The sequence below is a fragment of the Hyla sarda genome, chromosome 12 (assembly GCF_029499605.1).
Source record: "Hyla sarda isolate aHylSar1 chromosome 12, aHylSar1.hap1, whole genome shotgun sequence".
In the NCBI taxonomy this organism is placed as follows: domain Eukaryota; kingdom Metazoa; phylum Chordata; class Amphibia; order Anura; family Hylidae; genus Hyla; species Hyla sarda.
This window is the reverse complement of record NC_079200.1, coordinates 76,675,606-76,700,175: the sequence shown is the minus strand read 5'-3', so window position 1 is coordinate 76,700,175 and position 24,570 is coordinate 76,675,606. Positions and strand designations below refer to the sequence as shown.

General features: G+C 43.3%; 1 long non-coding RNA gene across 1 annotated transcript in view; it reads left to right on the top strand.

The window, feature by feature from the left end:
- The first annotated feature begins 688 nt into the window (after nt 1-688).
- LOC130296252 (uncharacterized) overlaps nt 689-24,570 on the top strand; it is a 36,453-nt gene continuing 12,571 nt past the window's right edge. Inside the window, exons 1-2 of the long non-coding RNA XR_008849167.1 lie at nt 689-964; nt 3,102-3,243. This is a non-coding gene — a long non-coding RNA (uncharacterized LOC130296252). The remainder of the gene's footprint in view (nt 965-3,101; nt 3,244-24,570) is intronic.

Below are 24,570 nucleotides of genomic sequence, written 5' to 3'. Positions count from 1 at the left end.
CTCTGCTGCCTACACCTTCCAAGACGGGGACGTGATGCCACGCCCCCTCCATTCATTTCTATGGGAGGGGGCGTAACGGCCACAACGCCCCCTCCCATAGACCTGAATGAAGGGGGCGTGGCGTGACGTCACGTCCCCGTCTCGGAAGCCCTGAGGTTTCCGAAACTTCAGACACAGCTACACATAGAATGCGGGCTGCTGCAAGGGGATCGCAGGGGGTCCCAACGGAGGGCCCCCCGCGATCAGACATCTTATCCCCTATGCTTTCGATAGGGGATAAGATGTTTTTGCCCGGAATTGGGGTGGTGGAGGGCTTTAGGTGGAATAGGGGCATCGCAGAAGTGTGACCAGCGGCAGAAGAGGGCTACTGCTATTACTACCTAAAGGAAGCTGCCACTACTTTAATCTAAAGGGGGCTGCTGCAATTACAACCTAAATGAGGTGCCGCTATTACTAATTAAAGAAGGCTGGCACTACTACCTATAGAGGAATAGCTGTTACTACTGCCTAAAGGGGCTGCTGATGCTACTACCTAAAGGGGGCTTCTAATACTACTATATAAGGGGGGCTGCAACTATAAACAGGGGCTGCAACTATATAAAGGGGGATACTATCTACAATGGGACCTACCTACAGGTGGCATCAACCTACTCAGGGCACCTCCATAATGGGGGAACCATGTGAAAGGACCTGTCTACCTACTGAAGTGATCTATCTACTGAATAGGCGGGGGAACTACTTACTCTTCCCCCAACCAACTTATTTTCCCACTATACTGTGTGAGACACCAAGGGGCTATTACTGTTTGGATTGCTATAGGTGTTGAAAAAGTGCAGAAACTAAAATGTTTGTCTGGCAGGATCTGTAGAGAGCTGTGGCTGGAAGAAATCGTCATGATGGTCTGGGTCGGATGGAGAAGAAAAGAGAAAGTGAATAACTCCGATCAGAGAAGACATCACCTGATGTAATTCTATGTAATCAATTATATAGTCTTCAGAGCATGTGTACAGTTGTTATCTACAACTGTATGTTTTCTTTATAGGGGGAATATTTGCTTCTTGTATACTGGTATTATTGATAACATTGATCTCAGTATATAGACCTATATTTGTTCAGTAACAGTATGATGGTATTAGGCATAGTGATAATATTCCTCCTTGTACAATGGTATTATTAGTAATATTGGTCTCAGTATACAGGATTTGTCAGTAACAGTATGATGGCGATATGTATGGTGATAATTAGAGATGAGCAAAAGTTACAGTACTTTGATTCTGCACGAACCTCGCGGCTTGGCGGTTGCTGACTTTGGCCTGCATAAATTAGTTCAGCTTTCAGGTGCTCCGGTGGGCTGGAAAAGGTGGATATAGTTCTAGGAGAGTCTCCTAGGACTGTATACACCTTTTCCAGCCCACTGGAGCACCTGAAAGCTGAACAAATTTATGCAGGCTAAAGTCAACAACCACCGAGCCGCGAGGTTCGTGCAGAATCGAAGTACTGTAACTTTGCTCATCTGTAGTGATAATATTCCATCTCGTATATTGGTATTATTGGTAATGTAGGTCTCAGTATACAGGATTTGGTCAGTAACAGTATGGCGGTAATAATATTATATTAGAGATCGAACGATCTTGATAACCTGTGAACTTTCAGGCCGATAGCCGATAACTTATACCAATATTCCGTGCATTTTAATCCCCCCCACCCAAATATCCTTGGTAAAATGAGGGTGCGTGTGTGTGTGTGGGTATACCCTGATAAACTGTTTCTGGCCCCGCTGAAGCCACTGCAGATCAATAATTTAAAGCGGGTGCTTTAAATCAATGAACTGCAGTGGCTTTTGCGGGGCAAGAGACCGCCGCCACCCACTTCTCTCCCCCTGCTGAGTCCAACCACCACCGCTTGCTTCCCCCTGCCTATCCTCCAACCACCGCCGCTGCCTCATTGCCTCCACCATTCCCGGTTTTATAATGACCTGTTCCCGGGGTCCGCGCTACTTCTGGCTCCGGCGGCGTCCTGAGCTGTCACTGTGCGGCGGGCCACTGACGGTGACATTTATGATTTATTTAGAGGTACATGTGTCTATCATGGAAAATTGTCTTACCTGTGTTAATGTTTGACAGGGAACTGCACAGAAAATAAGTGACATCTTTTCTGGGTGGACACATGCTGAAGCTGCCTTTGAAGTCAATGAGAGCTTCAGAGTCACTCCCCCCATACTGCCCGCAGCTCCGAGAAAATTTGCGCCAACTGTAAATAGAGTGTTATAATTGCCCCCCTACTTTTGTCCTGGCCCCTAATGTGCCCCCCCCAAAAAAAAATTTGATAGCTGGAGACGCCACTGCTGGGACCTATCCAGATGCATGCTGTAATTTTGCACTGTGTGAAATCAACCTTACCCAATACTCCCCAACTGGCCTCACCACAATCCTTACAATGATACCCCCTTTATTACAAGTATTAGGCTTAAGACTTTTATTGCCTTATCAGGGGAGGTAAATATTTTACTGTTTTACTGCATGCATTTTTTTGTCATTTGCATTCTCCAAAAATCTACCATTAAGGGTGCTCTGCTTCCTTCAAGGGACTTTTCTTCCAACATGGACCATCACAAGTTGTATTTTGGGGCAGTAGTTTGAAAAATACCTCTAGTTTTATAGCAGAAACATTGTATCTAGGTGTTGTTGATCTTTGTGGTGTAAATGTGGTGTGGTGGCCTAATAGTACTCTGGGCCCCATTTTGGAAACTCCATATTAAATACATTGACCAGTGATAGATGATATGATTGGGCACAAGTGATCCATTAGAAAGCCATGCAGACCTATTGGATCATGTGCACAGATGCGCTTGGCCCCATAGGTCTCAATGACAGAATAGAAATGTCATCACTCCTCTAAATATAGTGAATTTAGTCTGTGTCCCCCAGTAAGTTCTATAGGTCTATGTTTGTTCCAGTGGAATCCCACTTACTTGCACTACTGAGGTCTTGGTCTCCACCAGCTGTTTTTGCTTAGCTTTCTTTTGCTTTTTGTCCCTCTTCCTGATCCGTAGAGGAACTAATCACATGATCGGTACTTCTATTTATTTACTATGTGCACAGCTCGATGATTGATACAAGGCCGGAAGAAGCGCAATCAGCGGGAAACCAGCCGGCAATCGCCTCTGAGCACCCTGCAGTGTGTCTGACACCGGAGACGTCCGTGGAAGCCGATGTAGCTGAGTCATCTTGCTGAAGCCTAGTGGTGAGTGTGGGTAACCGCTTTTCTCTTTGAGTGTACTATATTGTGACTTTGAGTTCTCTGGTTCCCAACACCGCCGGACTCGCATGCCTAGGACCCCAGTCTCCCACAGTGACAAATAGAAGAGCTGTTGCCCTGTAGTCTTTGTCGGCAAAGCTACAATAGTGCCACTTTATCTCCAGCAGTGTTACCTGAAATGACTACTAACCTTATAGGGTTGTGTTAGTGTATATGTTATGACAGTCTGCTACTCAAGGACTTGATTCGACTGAACAATAGCAGAGGATAATATGGCATTGGAGAGCAAAATGGTCTAATAAGCGCAACTGTGTTACTGGACAGATGTAAAAGATAGAATTACTTTAATGAATAGGGCAACACATTTTTGTACGCGCATGCACCTTCCTCAGGTCCACTGTTCAACACCTTCCTGCATTTATTAAGGCTACCACTTGTATCTGTTGTGTTGAGTAAGAACCATGGACTCCATGTAACACATTCAGGTTTAGAACCCAATGATGAGGCCTCTTGGTCACAGCCATGTCTGACATTGAGCAGGGTGTTGGCCCTGATGTTACACGCTGTGATAGTTCTATACAGAGATAAAGTTGGATTTGAATGATAAATCAGGTTCTGTGCCACACCCTGATCTAGGGCTCCGATTGAATGTCTGCATTGTTTCTCAATATTTTTTTTATAATGCAATATAATGTACTAATCAAGAACCAAGGGCTACATAAAGGCCATTGAAATTAGGTCAACCCACAGGCCAACCCAATGGCTAGAATGTTACCTTAACAATGCTGTAAACCAGACTGATACAATATATTAAGAGGCAGGAAAAGGCCTTAATTACCAAGGACTCCATATTACACACACAAGCTTTTAAAGACAGATGATGCCAGTGGAGATCCGGGTAGGGTGTGCTGTATCTTTGCCACTCAACACTTTATGTCTGGGTAGAAAAATCTAGCACTAGAGCTGTCTGGCTGCGGCTTACCCCTCTTCTCAGACAACACATGAACGTTTAGCTGTGCCGAATGTTCATATTTATGGGAAGGTTGGGACATATAACTATTGGCCGACAGTTATGGAAAGTGTATGGCCAGCTTAAAGGGGTATTCCAGGCAAAAACTTTTTATATATATATATATATATATATATATATATATATATCAACTGGCTTCGGAAAGTTAAACAGATTTGTAAATTACTTCTATTCAAAAATCTTAATCCTTCCAATAGTTATTAGCTTCTGAAGTTGAGTTGTTTTTTTCTGTCTAACTGCTCTCTGATGACTCACGTCCCAGGAGCTGTGCAGTTCCTATGGGGATATTTTCCCATCATGCACAGCTCCCGGGACGTGACATCATAATTGAGCAGTTAGACAGAAAACTTCAGAAGCTAATAACTATTGGAAGGATTAAGATTTTTTAATAGAAGTAATTTACAAATCTGTTTAACTTTCCGGAGCCAGTTGATATATATAAAAAAAGTTTTTGCCTGGAATACCCCTTTAACCTCTTAAGGACCCATGACGTATGCATACGTCATGAGTCCCTGTCCTGCGATATAACGCGGGGTCAAACGGTGACCCCGCATCATATCGCGGCGGGCCCGGCGTCATAGTGAAGCTGGGATCCGCCTCTAATAGCGCGCGGCACTGATCGCTGTGCCGCGCGCTATTAACCCTTTAGCCGCGCGCTCAAAGCTGAGCCGCGCGGCTAAAAACAAAAGTAAAAGTGCCCGGCTAGCTCAGGGAGCTGTTCGGGATCGCCGCGGTATAATCGCGGCATCCCGAACAGCTGTAGCACAGGAGGAGGTCTTCTTACCTTCTCCTGTGCTGTCTGATCGCCGAATGAATGCTTCAAGTCTGAGATCCAGGCTTGAGCATTCAATCGCCGAAAACACTGATTGATCCATTCCTATGGAGATGGATCAATCAGTGTAAAAGATCAGTAAATGCAATGTTATAGCCCCTTATGGGAGCTATAATGTTGCATAAGAAAAGTGTAAAAAAATCATTAACCCTTTCAATTATCCCTTCCCCTAATAAAAGTTTGAATCACCCGGCATTTCCAAAAATAAAAAAAACATTATATAAATAATAATAAAAATAAACATATGTGGTATCGCCGCATGCGGAAATGTCCGATTTATAAAAATATACCGCTTTTTAAACCGCTCGTTCAATGGCGTACGCGCAAAAAAATTCCAAAGTCCAAAATAGCGCATTTTTGATCACTTTTTATACCACAAAAAAGTGAATAAAAAGTGATCAAAAAGTCTGATCAGAACAAAAATGGTACCGCTAAAAACTTCAGATGACGGCGCAAAAAATGAGTCCTCAAAGCGCCCTGAACACAGAAAAATAAAAAAGTTATAGGGGTCAAAAGATGACCATTTTAAACGTATAAATTTTCCTGCATGTATTCATGATTTTTTTCGGAAGTGATACAAATTCAAACCTATACAAGTAGGGTATCATTTTAACCGTATGGACCTACAGAATAAAGATAAGGTATCATTTTTGACAGAAAATGTACTGCGTAAAAATAGAAGCCCCCAAAACTTACAAAATAGTGTTTTTTCATCAATTTTGTCGCACATTGATTTTTTTCCCGTTTCACCGTAGATTTTTGGGTAAAATTACTAATGTCATTACAAAGTAGAATTAGTGACGCAAAAATTAAGCCATTATATATAATTTTAGGTGAAAATTTTTAAGAGTTATGATTTTTTAAAGTTAAGGAGGAAAAATTGAAAATGAAAAAACGGAAAAAGCCCGGGTCCTTAAGGGGTTAAGGGTCTTCTCCCCAGCACCACCTACACTCTTACTGCTGTTCTTTAATCTTCAGATCAATTCCTTTAGCACACTCCACCCCTAGGAGCATAGGCTAAATAGAAAGTGCTGATATCCTCGACCTCGGCTGACTAAACCACATAAAGGGGTATTCCAGCCTTAGACATCTTATCTTCTATCCAAAGGATAGGGGATAAGATGTCTGATCACGGGGGCCCCGCGATCGGACATATTATTTCCTATCCTTTGGATAGGGGATAAGATGTCTAAGGCCGGAATACCCCTTTAATATAACCAGCCTTATAAAAAGGCACCAATGTCACATGACATGGATTCAAACCAGGAGCATCTAAAACAAAGATGGCTAACCAACAGCTTAACCACTGAGCCATCCTTTGTCATGACTTTTAACAACCGTCATCACACTGCGGTTATTGGAATTCATCCTTCAAGTCACCAGCATGACGGTAGGGCTTCAGGGTTGGTGGCCCCATTATAGGGATGTTCTGATTTTATGTAAACAAAGCTTAAAGAGGTACTCTGCCCCTAGACATCTTATCCCCTATCCAAAGTATAGAGGATAAGATGTCTGGGGACGCCCGCAATCTCGGCTGTGGCACCCAGACATCCGGTGCACGAAGTGAACTTCGGATGACTGGCGATGTGAGGCGGAGGCTCGTGATGTCACTGCCACGCCCCCTCAATGCAAGTCTCTGGGCGGAGCGTGACGGCCATCACTCCCCCTCCCATACACTTGCATTGATGGGGCATGGGCGTAATGTCACAAGCAGGGCATGACCGTAACGTCACGAGCCCCCAGCGCTGCACCCGATGCTCTAAACAAATGCCGGGTGCAGCAGGGAGATCGCGGGGGTCCCCAGCAGTGGGACCCCCATGATCAGACATCTTATTTATCCCCTATGCTTTGAATAGGGGATAAGATATTCTAGGGGCTGAGTACCCTTTTAACTGTGTGTATGAGAAGCTCTACAGCCCATTTTGCACCACAATTTGTGACTTTTGACTCTGTTGTGTTACACACCCCACTTTTTTTTTTAAAGTTGGCGGTGCCTAGCTCGATAGGGTGGGTCTGCCTGAACCTGACACATTTACTATAATACACACTTAATTTATAGCAGGAACTTTTCCAGATCTTAGCTAGTATAGTTTATACAGTTAAAGAAGTCTAAAGCATCTTATGTCCCCCCCCCCAATCTTCATTCTGAACTTGCGGAGTCAGGTCCCTCAGTTATATAATCAGTATGAACACACCTCGGTGTACATGTGAGAGATATATACCATATACACAAGAACATAGTAGATTAATCACAGGTTCCAGACACTAATGAATTCAGTTCGCAGCATAAATCAGTGACCGCTATTGACAGCCGTAATGTGACCATTTATAACGTCCACTTACAAGAAAAAGCCATGTTAGAAGCTTTTCCTTTCAGAGCTCTCAAAAGCTCTGTATCATACCTTTCCCCTTGCTCACATTGTGTGAGCTCCTGGCAGGAGAAAGTGGGCGTTCCGAGCAGGCGAAACTACACTGAAGCCTGCAAGAGCTTTGCCTCGCCATGCCCCGCATGCACCTCCTGAGTTTGGTCTTTTGCCAGGTCGGGAAATTGTTTTATTTTTATAATAAATTTGTCAGCAACATAATGAATCCAACAACCTATCCTCTCCTTCCTATCTTTAGTATCTCACATAAGTGACTACACCACTGACATTTTTGTAAATATTTATTATATCTTTTCATGTTACGACACTGGAGAAATGACAATGATGCAATGTAAAGTAGTGAGTGCACAGCCTGTATAACAGTGTTTAATGTTGTGTTCACTCAAAATAACTCAACACATCCTAAGTGGAAATGTCCAAATTGGGCCCAATTAGCCATTTTTCCTCCTCAATGTCATGTGACTCGTTAGTGGTACAAGGTGTGAAGGGGGAGCAGGTGTCTTTAATTGGGTGTTATAACTATCACACTCTCTAATGCTGGTCTCGAATTCAACATGGAACCTCATGGCAAAAAATGAGCTGAAAAAAAGAATTGTTGCTCTACATAAAGATGGCCTAAGCTATAAGAATATTACCAAGACCCTGAAACTGAGCTGCAGCACATTGGGCAAGACCATACAGCGGTTTCACAGGACGGTCCATTCAGAACAGGCCTAGCCATGGCTGGCCAAAGAAATTGAGTGCACGTGCTCAGCCTCATATCCAGATGTTGTCTTTGGCAAATGGATATTTGAGTGCTGCCAGCATTGTTTGCTGAAGACAAGCAGACAAAGGACATGGATTACTGGAATCATGTCCTGAGGTCTGATGAGACTACCGTATTTTTTGCCGTATAAGACGCACTTTTTCTTCCCCAAAACTGGGCGGAAAAAGTCGGTGCGTCTTATACGGCGAAAACACCCCTATCGCGGCGGTCCCTGCGGCCATCAACGGCCGGGACCCGCGGCTAATACAGGACATCACCGATCGTGGTGATGCCCTGTATTAACCCTTCAGATGCGGCGATCAAAGCTGACCGCCGCGTCTGAAGGGAAAGTGACACTAACCCGGCTGTTCAGTCGGGCTGTTCGGGACCGCCGCGATTTCACCGCAGCGGTCCTGAATAGCCCGACTGAATAGCCGGGTTAGTGCTTTCAGGACACCGGGAGGGACCTTACCTGCCTCCTCGGTTTCTTCTCCGTTCAGGGATCCCCTGTATGGCCGGCGCTCTCCTTCCTCGTCATCACGTCGTCGCGTACGTGCGTTGGCGTGGGTAACGACATGATGGCGGCGACGGAGAGCAAGGATACCCGGCCGGCAGCAGAAATGTTCCGGAGCGACGGGGACACGGCGACAGTGATGGAGCGACATCCAGGGCAGCGGTGAGGGGTCCGGAGCGGCGGGGACACGTGAGTATTACCTCCTATGCAGTGGTCTTCAATCTGCGGACCTCCAGATGTTGCAAAACTACAACTCCCAAAATGCCCGTACACATGCTGGGAGTTGTAGTTTTGCAACATCTGGAGGTCCGCAGGTTGAAGACCACTATTTGGTTCAAAATCTTAATTTTTTAGATTTTGCACCTATAAATTGGGTGCGTCTTATACGCCGGTGCGTCCTGTAGGACGAAAAATACGGTAAGTACCTGAGGTGTTTTTTTTCCAGCAGACCGCTCTTAACCTTTGAGATTAGTGCAATTCTGTGACTGCAGGAATTTACAGTGTGTGATCAGGGAAATTAATATAGTGTTACAAGTTTTATGTCGCGGTTATGGTATTTTCTAGTTTTCAATTCCTAGGCGTCCCTTAAAAATAAAGCTAACCCCTTGGGGGCGGAGTGTTTTCCAGTGTTTGCACTTTTGTTTTTTAACCTCCTTACCTTTTAAAGATCATAACGCTTTCAATGTTGCTGCTAAAATTCCATATTATGGCTTATTTTTTGCGCCACTAATTTGTAATTTGTAATGACATCAGTCATTTTACCCAAAAATCTACGGCAAAACGGGCAAAAAAAATCATTGTGCGACAAAATTGAAGAAAAAATGCCATTTTGTAAATTTTGGGGGCTTCCGTTTGTACGCAGTAAATTTTTCGGTAAAAATGACAACTTATCGTTATTCTGTAGGTCCATACGATTAAAATGATACCCTACTTATATAGGTTTGATTTTGTCTTACTACTGGAAAAAATCATAACTACATGCAGGAAAATTTATACGTTTAATATTGTCATCTTCTGACCCCTATAACTTTTTTTTTTTTTCTGTGTATTGGGTGATATGAGGGCTAATTTTTTGCGCCGGGATCTGTAGTTCTTAGCGATACCATTTATGTATTGATCGGACTTTTTGATAACTTTTTTTTCATTTTTTCATGATATAAAAAAGTGACAAAAAATACGCTATTTTGGACTTTTTTGGCGCGTACACCATTGACTGTGCGGTTTAATTAACATTATATTTTTATAATTCGGACATTTCCACACGTGGCGATACCATATATTTTTATTTACACAGTTTTTCTTTTGAATTGGGAAAAGGGGGGTGATTCAAACTTTTATTAGGGAAGGGGTTAAATGATCTTTATTCACTTTTTTTTTTTTCACTTTTTTTTTTGCAATGTTATAGGTCCCATAGGGAGCTCCGTCCCCAAGGAGTTAAAAAACAAAAGGGATTAGGGTAAACTCTAATAAATAAGGTGAAATTGCATATGGGCCCCAACTCTTGGGGCAACCAGTTATTGACATAAATTAGGAGTGCTGAGGCACTATACATTAAAAGAAAACTGTCACCAGTGTCACCTGCACTAACCGACAGGTAGAACAGGTGACACTGATGACAACGTTACTTACCTTGTCCCGTTCCATGCAGGGGATCTCCGGTAATCAATCTATCTATCTACGGTAACTCATATCGATCTATCTGTCTATCTCATATCTATCTATCTCATATCTATCATCTATCTATCTATCTATCTATCTCATATCTATCTATCTATCTATCTATTTCATATCTATCTCATATCTATCTATTTTCTATCTATCTATCTCATATCTATCTATCATCTTCTATCTATCTATCTCATATCTATCTATCTATCTATCTATCTCATATCTATCTATCTATTTTCTATCTATCTATCTCATATCTATCTATCATCTTTTATCTATCTATCTCATATCTATCTATCTATCTATATATCTCATATCTATCTATCTAATATCTATCTATCTATATATCTCATATCTATCTATCTAATATCTATCTCTCTATCTCATATCTATCTATCTATATATCTCATATCTATCTATTTATCTATCATCTATCTCTCTATCTCATATCTATCTATCTAATATCTATCTATCTCTCATATCTATCATCTATCTATGTATCTATCTCATATCTATCTATCTAATATCTATCCATTTCTCTATCTCTCTATCTATGTCTCTATCTATCTATTTATCTATCTATCTCATATCTATCTCTCTATCTCATATCTATCTATCTAATATCTATCTACTTCCTATCTATCATCAATCTATCATCTATCTATCTATGTATCTATCTCATATCTATCTATCTAATATCTATCTATCTATCTATTTATCTATCTCTATCTATATCTCTACCTATCTATAGCTCTATCTAGAAAATCTAACTATCTATCTATCTCATATCTATCTCATATATCTATCCATTTAACATATATCTAGCTATGCCTCAGGATATACCATAAAATGTCTTAAGTGGGAAAACCCCTCTAGGAGCCATTACTAAAATAAAGTGATATCGCCTGGCACCTTGAGATTGACCATGATAGACCTGATAATAGATGTCATATTAGAATAGATTGTGGTAATGGAACATTTCATATTGTCCTCCTGAAGGACCACGCTGGCAGAAGGATTCCCTGGAGTCCCAGAAGACGCAGGGAAGGTTTCTATAAGAAGTAATTGAATAGAGCCTTGTCCTTGGCATGGCTCCTGATTAAGCATATTAGGTTCTATTAGGGGTCCGATGGGACTCATCATTCTGTGTCACTCCTTCCTTTTGTAGACGTGTCAGAGTAAATGATGGCCGCTGCTCATGAACCCACCAGCCCAGCGCAAAACACAAATAATTGATGAGGTGGAATGAAGCGGCTCAGGAGAAAATATATCTGTACGTTTAGATTGAGATTTTATTTTCCTGCCCACATGGGAGTCACTATAGAATCCGCAGAACCAGAGTAGACGTGATAACTGTAAAACAATAGATACACCGCAAAGAACAATAGATATTTCTCCAAAGATACTTATTTTATGTGGTGCACAGCAGGGATGTGGAATTTGTATCGCCCGACACCCGGGACATGCAGTTCCGGGTGCCGGGCAGGTGAATTTTTCAGGTTCTTAGCCCTGCTTCAGACAAGCAGGGCTGGACCTGAAAGCCCCCGACAAGCACTGCGGCGCTAACAGGGGAGTATGGAGTGGGCTCCCCTGTGAGGCTATTATAGGGCAAGGAGGAAAAAACAAGAGTGTAAAAGCGAAAATTGGCCAGGACAAGTGGGTCGTCATGAGGGACAAGTAGATTTTGCTCTGTTTTATTCCCGTGGACAAGTAGTTTTTTAGTAAATTTCCACACCCCTGTACAGGATAATATATATATACATATATATATTTATTTATTTTAACCTCCTAGTAAAATTGTATAAATTTGAGACCAAGGGCCAAGGAGTTCATTAAATTAAAGCTTTTCAAGGGTGGGAGGAAAGAGAAGAATGAGTCTGAGAGGAAGAAATAAGCAGCATGGAAGTGTAAAAGAAGAGAAACCATAACGCTTCAGTTACCACGGTCCATTGTTGTGCTACTATTCTCTGACTTTATATCTATCTCATATATCTTTCATAGCTATTATGTATATTTGTGTATGTATACACACACATATATACATATATATATATATATATATATATATATAAAACTCAATGGGGGACATGTATCAAAGATTTCACCCCTGTTTTGTGTGTATTTTTTTGCGCAAACCCTTTTTTTGCGCAATTTTTTTGCGCACGTTTTGGTAGAGCATGTCCTCCAGATGTGGCTGAATCAGGGTACCTTGGAGCTGCATATATAGTACACATGGATTTATTAACTGCGTACTTTTTTTTTACACCAAAAATTTTGCCGCAAGAGCTGTTTTTTTTTTGCGCAAGTATAAGCCATCTTGGACTTAACATAGCAAGATGCTCTAAATCATTGATTCTATTTTCCAAAGAGTGGATTTAGGAGATGATTATATTTACCCGCAATTTATGAAGCTCATTGCACTTGATTGATAAATTTAGCGCTTCTGCACATAATTTAGAATTCGGGAAAAGGGGTAAAATGCTTCTACCATACACAAATAATGATACATGTCCCCCATTGTGTGTATGTGTGAATGTATGTGTGTATGTTCCAGCATCACTTCCAAACGCCTAAAGATATTAACATGAAACTTGGCACACATGTTACTTATATGTCAACAAGAAACATAGGATAGGTGATTTAACCCTTACTCACCCCCATTTGCCAGGGGCGGGGCTTATGTTTAAAGTCCCATACAAGTCAAAGGGAAATATATATTACTGCGTAACTTCCAAATGGCTGGAGATATTACGATAATACTTGGTCACATGTTACTTATATGTCCACTTAAAATATAGGATAGTTAATTTAACCCTTAACCACCCCCATTTGTGAGGGTTGGGGGTTTTGTTTAAAGTCCCATGCAAATCAATGGGAAATGTATGTTCTCACATAATTTCTGTACGGCTGGAGATATTTCAATACCTGGTCACATATTACAGGTCAGAATATGAGGACGGGATGAGAGGTCAAGATAGGAGGACGGGATGGTCGGGATAGGAGGTTGAGTTAGGAGGTCGAGTTAGGAGGTCGGGATAGGAGGTCGGGATAGGAGGTCAAGATAGGAGGACGGGATGGTCGGGATAGGAGGTCGAGTTAGGAGGACGGGATAGGAGGTTGGGATAGGAGGACGGGATAGGAGGACCGGTATAGGTGGACCGGGATAGGAGGACCGGGATAGGAGGACCGGGATAGGAGGACCGGGATAGGAGGACCAGGATAGGAGGACCAGGATAGGAGGACCGGGATAGGAGGTCGAGATAGGAGGACGGGATAGGAGGTCGTGATATGAGGATGGGAAAGGAGGATGGGAAAGGAGGATGGGAAAGGAGGACGGGAAAGGAGGACGGGATAGGAGGTCGAGATAGGAGGGCGACATAGGAGGTCGGGGAAAGGAGGTCGAGATAGGAGGAAGGAATAGGATGACGGGATAGGAGGTCGGGATATGAAGTCAAAAGCTTCCTCCTTTCTTTATTTTCCTCCCCAACAAGGATTAGGAATGAAAAACCGGGCAACGCCAGGTACTCAGCTAGTATACTCAGGTACTCAGCTGTATTCTCCTGTTGCTGTGTATATATATATATATATATATATCTATATACCGTCATCCAATAGGAGCGGCGTGCGTAGCGACGTGATGGTGGCGATGGAGAGCGCGGATGCCAAGGAAGCAGAGGCCTTGCCGGAGCGTCGGGGACACCTCAGGGACGCGGTAACAGCGATGGACGGCGACATCCCGGGCAGTGGTGATGGTCCGGAGCGGCAGGGACAGGTGAGTACAACTTCCTCTAACAGTGGTCAAAACTACATGCTGGGTGTTGTAATTTTGCAACATCTGGAGGTCCGCAGGTTGTAGACCACTGTCCTATACTTTACATTGCACGGATCCCTCAACATGCGATGGTTTCAACAAACGATGGTCCGTTTGGAACGGATTACCATCGTATGTTGAGGGACCACTGTGTGTGTATATATATATATATATATATATATATACACACACACAGTATTTAATACAAATCTTAGGTGCTTTGGAACCTGTTTTATGAAGATTAAGGTGGAGCCTCATATTGATCACCTCTTTGTCCAATCAAGATGCTCCCTATCTTCCATTTATTTTAAGTATAAGAAACAATGCCTCTTTTTTGAAGAGGACCCCCCAGGTTGTCTGCATAACCTCCTTGAGAATCAGTGATTGACATGAATCTTGACTTTCCTCAACAAAACAAGAGGTTCTGTAGTGGCTGAGATGTGTCAAGAGGCACAGTACCCCCCAACCAGTTATTATCTCTTATAGAAGTATATGGTATCTTATCCTGCAATAGTTAGGGTAGTTTCACACATACAGGATCTGCTGCAGATTTGATGCAGTGTTTACTCATTTACCTTTTTTTTCGCCATATAAGACGCTCCGGCATATAAGGCGCACCCAATTTTAAAGCATAAAAATCTAGAAAATAAAGATTCTGAACCAAATAAAATGTAAAGTATAGGACAGTGCTCTTCAACCTGCAGACCTTCAGATGTTGCAAAACTACAACTCCCAGCATGCCTGCTGGGAGTTGTAGTTTTGCAACATCTGGAGGTCCGCAGGTTGAAGACCACTGGTATAGGAGGTAGTACTCACGTGTCCCCGCGCTCCGGATCCTCCACCGCTCGTCACCGCTGCCCTGAATATCGCCCTCCATCGCTGTCGCCACGTCCCTGGGGTGTCCCCGTCGCTCCTGAACGTCTCTGCTGCACGGTATCCTCGCTCTCCATTGCCGCCATCACGTCGCTACGCACGCTGCTCCTATTGGATGACGGGACGGCGTGCGTGACGATGTGATGACGACGAAGGAGAGCGCCGTCCATGCAGGGGATCCCGGCACGGAGCAGACACCGAGGAGGCAGGTAAGGTCCCTCCTGGCGTCCTGTAAGATGTTCGGGACGACACGATTTCACCGCGGCAGTCCCGAACAGCCCGACTGAGCAGCCGGGTTAGTGTCACTTTCACTTCAGACGCGGCAGTCAGCTTTGATCGCCGCATCTGAAGGGTTAAAACAGGGCATCACCGCGATCGGTGATGTCCTGTATTAGCCGCGGGTCCCGGCCGTTGATAGCCGCAGGGACCGCCGGTTTTAATGTGTATTTGTAGTATAAGACGCACCAACTTTTCCCCCCCAGTTTTGGGGAAGAAAAAGTGCGTCTTATACGGCGAAAAATACGGTAGTTACATTGAAATCTGCAGCAGATCCTGTGCATATGGATGTTCCCTAAAAGGAGAATCAGGATACCTCCATATACAGTATGGTTGGCCGCTCCTGCCAAAATAGCCTATGGGGGAAGAATCAGGGCACCCCCATATACATTATATGGTTGGCCCCTCCTGGCACCTTGCTGGGTTAGGCCGCCATTCATCCAGTGTGTATGGGCAACTTGAGAGTCAGGTGCTGACTGACGACTAGACCTGACAAGAAAAGAGTCAGGATTTATGAGCTTTTAAGGCTGTAATGTTTGCACCGGGACTCATCGCTCCCCTCCACCGGCAGCTCAGATAGATGACAAATATTTAGTTCTCGGCTCTTCACTCATTCCCTCCTCCCCCCGCTAAGCTCAGATACAATTTATGCCAACAAATAAAATGTGCATTCACCATCCCAGACAATATATGGGGCTGATCATCCATCCTGACATATAGGGGGAGGGGGATAGTGTATACCGCAGTGAATCTGTATGGAGACCAGCGGAGGGTTGTTGGCTCCTGTGAGTCGTTGCTTTCTTAAATGATTCATTTACCTTGAAGGTTAATGTATTCAATCCTCGTCCAGAGATTAATATCCACTTAAGATATTTGCAAAAAGATATCGGGGGGAGGGGCAGGGGTGTTTTTATTCCTGCAGACCGCTCTTAACCTTTGAGATTAGTGCAATTCAGTGACTGCAGGAATTTACAGTGTGTGATCAGGGAGATTAATATAGTGTGACAAGTTTTATGTCGCGGTTATGGTATTTTCTAGATTCCAATTCCTAGGTGTCCTTAAAAATAAAGTAGAAAAAAGAAAACAATAACAAAAAAAAACAAAAAAAAAACAGAATAACAAAGGTCTGGATTAAGGTAAATTTCTAATAAAGTGTTAAATAGGGTTAAATCACATATGGGCCCTAACTCTTGGGACAACCAGTTATTGCCATAAATTGGGGGTGCTGAGGCACTAAACATTAATGAGACCTCATGAGATTCTGTTATCTTTTCCAACAACATCTTAAAGTGCTTACGTTCTGCTCTCAGGCACCTCCTTCTCTTTTTTCACGCCCATGAGGAGCTTTCATTTCAGGAACATTTTACATAAGCCTTCTTACAAAGGAAGAGATTACAGGGCCCTGAGATGACTTCTAAAATTATTTCAAATTTTTCAGTAGGGGTATATTCCTTTTGAATACATGCCTCAGCTGCTGCAGAACCTCTTTTTTAAAGATAGAGGAATGCCTTAATCACCATATTTTTACAGACTGTTACGTTATGCACTCCGGCCGCACACGCTGGCCGTGACCGCATGGTCCTGTTACCTGCTGCTGTCGGCGGGGCTGGGATTTGCATCGTGGAATACGCCCGCATGCAAATCCCAGCCCGTCACTCACCTGGTGCTTCTCCTGCCCCCACCTCTGCCTCTCTGGCGCATGTGTCCCCGTCCCCTAGGGCGCACGCGCGCCAGAGCTTTAAGATTTAAAGGGCCAGTGCGCCCATTAGTGAAGTAACACCTGTGGCTCATTGATAAAGTCCTCCTCCTCCCACACTTCTCTGCCAGATCTTTGTTGCCCTAGTGCCTGAGAGAAAGCATTCCTGAGAGTTGCCTTGCAGTGTATCATACCCTTTGCTCCATGACCTGACCTTGCTCCTTTGCCGCCTGCCTACTGACCACTTGCTACATTCCTGACTACACTACTGTGCCGCCAGCCCTGACCTTCAGCTATCCTGACCACGAGTTGCCATATCCCACCTGTGCCTTGAATCTCCTCAGCCGCCTGTGTGGTCGAGCCGTGCCAGGGGTAGCGACCTAGGTGCCGCCTGCCGCAGCAAGTCCGTCCCGCTTTGTAGCGGGCTCTGGTGAAAACCATCTGCACCTTAGACTCCGCTCCCTGGTACGGTCTGAGTCATCTACCACACAGGTCCAGCGGATCCACTATCATCAGTGTTCCAGTCTACTGAAATGTGAGTGTTACACAGACATCGTACCCTGCCTTCTCTGTTCATCATAGGTGACTTCATTAGCATTGATACGGCTCAAATGGGGGATGGGGGGGCAGATTTGAGCCATACCCCCAGAGGATCTATGAAGCATGACTTCAAACAAAAGCCTTTACCATCACAAGAAAATTTATCAAATCCTGCAAAAAGTTCCCATTGCATATATAAAGAGCATTAGTACGGCCAAGCCCAAGGCCAGGGAGCATTATTAAGCTGCATTTATTAAGGGTTGCAAGCAGGAGGGTCGCAATTCCAATCTAAGATTTGTGGGTAGTCGTGAAGGAGTAATTTGTTTTCAAACTACCAATAGGTTCCAAAAATATGACTGGGTCACCTCTACAGGAGGCAAATCTGCATCTCCAGCTTTTGATTGTTGGATGAAGTCCCTGTGGAGGCAGCTTTATACCTCTAAGGAACATTGGAACCTTTGACAGTAACAACTTGTGTGAGCAATGTCAATACTACTAAACCTGTTCTCCCAATGCTTCCACCTACTATGTGCAATTCATAATTCTGGTGTCTAAGAGGAGAATTTTGTCCCACTAGGACCTGGGGGCAACTTATAGCTATACCCCTGCTACAATAGATCTTAGACATAGGGCAGAAAAGCCACTCTAGTCTCACTATAGTTGTGGCTGGCCAACTATTGCTATTGCCCTTTTGGTATAGCCTTCAAGTGGGAAATTAAAAATTGCACAAAAACCAACTAAGCGTCGAAGGGAAAACGTAAACTGCAGTGTGGTGAGCTGGGGTCATTGGCGTGTATTGTAGACTTATGGGTGATGTAACAAAGGTGATGTGATGTTCGTGATGCCAATAGTGTTAACCCACCCCACTCCAAGGATAAGTGGTTGCCGGTGCCAAGCGCCGGGTAAAGAATACCTCAAATGCAAGGTTAGGGAAACCACTTGTAAACTTTATTTCAGGAATTGCAGCAAGATGGTACAGACAGTACAGGTCAATTGTAGTGTAATATGGCTGAAGGATCCCGAAGGGAACCGCAGTTGCTTTAACCCCTTAAGGACGGACCCATTTTTTACCTCAACCCCTTAAGGACCCAGCCCATTTTCACCTTATGGACCCGACCATTTTTTGCACATCTGACCACTGTCACTTTAAGCATTAACTCTGAGATGCTTTTACTCATGAATTTCATTCCAAGATTGTTTTTTCGTGACATATTCTATTTGAACATAGTGGTAAATTTTCCCTGATACTTTCATCATTTATTGGTAAAAAATTCAAAAATGTCATGAAAAATTTGAAAATGTGGCATTTTTCTAACTTTGAAGCTCTCTGCTTGAAAGGAAAATAGACATATCAAATAAATTATATATTGATTCACATATACAATATGTTACTTTATGTTGGTATCATAAAGTTGACAAGTTTTTACTTTTGGAAGACATCAGAGGGTTTCAAAGTTCAGCAGCAATTTTCCAATTTTTCACAAAATTAAAAAAAAAGGAATTTTTCAGGGACCAGTTCCGGTTTGAAGTGGATTTGAAGGGACTTCATATTAGAAATACCCCATAAACGACCCCATTATAAAAACTGCACCCCGCAAAGTATTCAAAATGACATTCAGAAAGTTTGTTAACCCTTTAGGTGTTTCACAGGAATAGCAGCAAAGTGAAGGGGAAAATTCAAAATCTTAATTTTTTTACACTCGCATGTTCTTGTAGACCCAGTTTTTGAATTTTTACAAGGGGTAAAAGGAGAGAAATCCCCCAAAAATTTGTAACCCAATTTCTCTTGAGTAAGGAAATACCTCATATGTGTGTGTAAAGTTTTTGGCGTGCGCAGTAGAGGGCTCAGAAGGGAAGGAGCGACAATGGGATTTTGGAGAGCGAGGTGCTGAAATGGTTTTTGGGGGGCATGTCACATTTAGGAAGCGCCTATGGTGCCAGTACAGCAAAAAAAATAACCACAGGGCATACTATTTGGGAAACAACATCCCTCATGGAATGTAACAAGGGGTACAGTGAGCCTTTACACCCCACAGGTGTTTGACAAATTCCTGCTAAAGTTGGATGTGAAAATGAAAAATTTGATTTTTTTTCACTAAAATGCTGGTGTTACCCCAAATTTTTCATTTTCACAAGGGGTAATAGAAGAAATGGGGTTAAAAGTTTTGGGAGGCTTTTTCTCCTATTACCCCTTGAGAAAATGAAAAATTTGGGGTAACACCAGCATTTTAGTGAAAAAAATCCAATTTTTCATTTTCACGTCCTACTTTAGCGGAAAATTAGCGGTAAAGGCTCACTATACCCCTTGTTACATTCCTTGAGGGGTGTTGTTTCCCAAATGGTATGCCATGTGGGGCTTTTTTTTTTTGCTGTACTGAGAGCATAGGGGGCTTCCTAAATGTGACATGCCCCCCAAAAACCATTTCAGCAAAAAGTGGTTTCCAAAAGCCAAATGTGACTCCTTCTCTTCTGAGCATTGTAGTTCGCCCGCAGAGCACTTTACATCCACATATGGGGTATTTGCATGCTCAGACGAAATGGGGTTTTGGGAGGCTTTTTCTCCTGAATATCTAGATACCCCATTTGTGGATGTAAAGTGCTCTGCTGGCGCACTACAATGCTCAGAAAAGAAAGAGCACCATTGAGCTTTTGGAGAGAAGATTTTTTGGAATGGAAGTCGGGGGCCTTGTGCGTTTACAAAGCCCCCCCCCATATGGTGGCAGAACAGTGGACCCCCACATGTGACCCCACTTTGGAAACTACACCCCTCACGTAATGTAATAAGGGGTGCAGTGAGCATTTACACCCCATAGGTGTTTGACAGATCTTTGGAACTGTGGGCTGTGCAAATGAAAAATTACATTTTTCACTTTCACAGACTACTGTTACAAAAATCTGTCAGACACCTGTGGGGTGTAAATGCTCACTGCACCCCTTATTACATTACGTTAGGGGATGTAGTTTCCAAAATGGGGTCACATGTTGGGATGGGGGACACTGTTCTGGCACCATGGGGGCTTTGTAAACGCACATGGCCTTCAATTCCAGACACATTCTCTCTCCAAAAGCCCAATGGCGCTCCTTCTCTTCTGAGCATTGTAGTGCGCCAGCAGAGCACTTTATTTCCACACATATTAAAAATTATGTGGGGCTTTTTTCCTATTACCCCTTGTGAAAATGAAAAATTTGGGATAACACCATCATTTTAGTGAAAAAAATAAAAAAAAAATATTTTCACATCCAACTTTAACAAAAATTATTTAAACACCTGTGGGGTGTTAAAGCTCACTATACCTCTTGTTACGTTCCGGGAAGGGTGTAGTTTCTAAAATGAGGTCACATGTTGGTGTTTTTTTTGTTTTTTTCACCTTTATGTAAGACCCGCTGTAACGATCAACAACCTCTATGCAAATCACCTCAAATGTACATGGTGCACTCACTCCTGTGCCTTGTTTTACGTCCACATATGGGGTATTTTCCTTTTACCTCTTGTGAAAATGAAAAGTATGGGGCAACACCAGCATGTTAGTGTAAACATTTATTTTTTTTTACAATAACATGCTGGAGTAGACCCCAATTTTACCTTTTCATAAGGGGTGAAAGGAGAAAAAACCCTCCAAAATTTGTTAGGCAAATTCTCCCGAGTACAGAAATACCCCATATGTGGCCCTAAACTGTTGCCTTGAAATACGACAGGGCTCCGAAGTGAGAGAGCGCCATGCGCATTTGAGGCCTAAATTAGGGAAATGCATCGAATGGACCCGGATGCAAGAATTACACTTGCCTCCAAATTAAAAATGACCCTACGGCAGTGTTTCACAAACAGGGTGCCTCCAGCTGTTGTAAAACTCCCAGCCAGCCTGGACAGTCAATGGCTGTCCGGCAATACTGGGAGTTTTTGTTTTGCAACAGCTGGAGGCTCCGTTTTGGAAACACTGCTGTAAGAGACATTTTTAATTTTTATTGGGGGGGGGGGGATGTGTAGGGGTATATGTAGTGTTTTATCCTTTATTATGTGTTAGTGTAGTGTTTTTAGGGTACATTCACACAGGTGGGGGTTCACAGCGAGTTTCCCACTGGGAGTTTGAGCTGCAGTGGAAAATGTTCTGCATCTCAAACTTGCAGCGAGAAACTCACTGTAAACCCTCCCGTGTGAATGTACCCTGTACATTCACATGGGGGGGGGGGGGGGGGGGCAAACCTTCAGCTGTTGTAAAACTACAACTCCCAACATGCCCTTTGGCTGTCTGTGCATGCTGGGGGTTGTAGTTATGCAACAGCTGGAGGCACACTGGTTGCAAAACACTGAGAGTTTGTTACTTAACTCAGTGTTTCGCAACCAGTGTGCCACCAGCTGTTGCAAAACTACAACTTCCAGCATGCACGATTTATCAGTGCATGCTGGGATTTGCAGTTTGCAACAGCTGGAGGCACACTGGTTGCGAAACAGTGAGTTAGGTAACAAACTCATAGTGTTTTGCAACCAGTGTGCCTCCGACTACAACTCTCAGCATGCAGTGACAGCCGAAGGGCATGCTGGGACTTGTAGTTATGCAACAGCTGGAGGCATACTACTACACTTCCGGCATTCACTTTGGCTGTCTGTGCATGCTGGGGGTTGTAGTTATGCAACAGCTAGAGGCACAGTGGTTGCAAAACACAGAGATTGTTACTTAACCCAGTGTTTCCCAACTCGTGTGCCTCCAGCTGTTACAAAACTACAACTCCCAGTATGCATGGTCTGTCAGTGCATGCTGGGAGTTAAAGTTTTGGAACAGCTTGAGGCACACAGGTTTTGAAACACTGAGTTAGGAAACAGACAATGTTTCCCAACCATGTGTGCCTCCAGTTGTTGCAATACTACAACTTCCAGCATGCCAAGACAGCCGAAGGGCATGTTGGGAGTTGTTGTTATGCAACAACTGGAGAACAGTTTGGAGACCACTGTGTAGTGGTGTCCAAACTGTAGCCCTCCAGATGTTGCAAAACTTCAACTCCAAGCCTGCCCAGACTATCCAGGCATGCTGGGAGTTGTAGTTTGGCAACATCTGAAGGGCCACATGTTGCCAAAATACAACTCTTAGCATGCCTGGACAGTCTCAGCATGCTTGGAGTTGAAGTTTTGCGACATCTGGAAGGCTACAGTTTGGACACCACTGTATAGTGGTCTCCAAACTGTGTCCTTCCAAATGTTGCAAAAATACACCTCCCAGCATGCCGAGACTGCCCAGGCATGCTGGGAGTTGTAGTTCTGCAACATCTGAAGGGCCAGATGTTACAGAACGGCAACTCTCAGCATGCCTGGACTGTCTGGGCACCCCTGCCACCTCACTCCTTCCCTATTTTCCCGGCAATCGGGTCAGCAGAGACCCGATCAGCCCGGAATCGCCAATCTGCAATTGCTGACATGGAGGGTCGGTCTCAGGACCCCCGCAGGGGTTTGCACGGGTGCCTGCTGAATGATTTCAGCAGGCAGCCTGGCCCAGTCCCCGCCCCGGCACGCGGCGGGGACAGAATTTCCCATGGGTGTACAGGTACGCCCTGGGTCCTTAAGTATCAGGGCGTACCTGTATGCCCTGGGTCCCTAAGTCGTTAATGACCAGGCTCTTTTTTATATTTTTTTATTTGACATTTCTCTTTAAATGGTAATAACTTTAGAACGCTTTTTCTGAGCGGAGCGATTCTGATATTTTTTTTTTCGTTGACATATTGTACTTTATATAAGTGGTGCATTTTTGTTGACACATGCAGCATTTTTTGTGAAAAACTCCCAAATATTATGAAAAACTGGAATATTTCTGGTGTTGTTTTTTTTTTTTTTTTTTTTATGGTGTACACTGTGCGGTAAAAGTGATGTTATATTTATTCTGTGGGTCAGTATGATTATGGCGATACCCATTTTCTCAAATTTAGGTGCACTACTGTGGTAGATGTAGACAGTAACATATGACTAACACTCAAAATGATGTTAAAATTGACACATTAGCCAGTATATCTTTATATGAAGGACATAACTGATCCCGCACACCAATGCCAAGATTTTGCAAGTGGCACGGGACCCTACATTAACCTACCTGTGCCGTACCAGGGGCCAGTGGGCAATTACAGCGGCAATACCAGGGGCCAGTGGGAAATTACAGCAGCATTAGGTCCGACTCACAGCCTGCTCCCAGTAACCTCCAGTGTGGCTGAGCACACATACAATGGGAGAAGGGAGACAGGCTATGAGCCCCACCCAAGTAGGCTGATATGTTGCCGGTCTCACAGGTGCACCTAAATGCTGCCTATAATAGTGATTAAGGCGCATTAAATTTGGAGTTTGTACACCTCCAAGTATAAGATTTGAACAAGAGAAAAACGTGGTTTCAAATGGCAGGAAATTCTCAACCCCTAATGCAGTTGCAGATTCCCATTTTATATAGCTTTCTATGTCAAAATTATTTTTCTGCCATTCATTTTCCAACAGCCGTAACTTCTTTATTTTTTGTCTGGCGCCATTGACTAAGGGTTTATTTTTTGCGGGATGAGCTGTACTTTTTATTGGTATCATTTTTGAGATACGTGCTACCTTTTAATCTTTTTATTCCGCTATTTGTACCAAAATTGGCGAATTTTGCTCTTTTATTTAATTTTTTTTTTTTACGGCGTTCACCGTGCGGGATAATTTACATTACAGTTTTAAAGTACACGTCATTAAGGATGTGGTCATACCTATTATGTATATTATTTGTGTTTTTGATCTTTTTTTGTGATAATACAGGGCTTTTATTGGGAAAGGGGCATTTTTTATTTTATTTATTTATTTATTTATTTATTTTACACCTCATACTTTTATTGAAGAACTTTTTGTTTTATTTTTTACAGGTTATACTATGCTGCAAAACAATTGTACTGCAGCACAGTAGGACCCGATCAGCTGCACCCAGTACAGCCTGTGCGATCC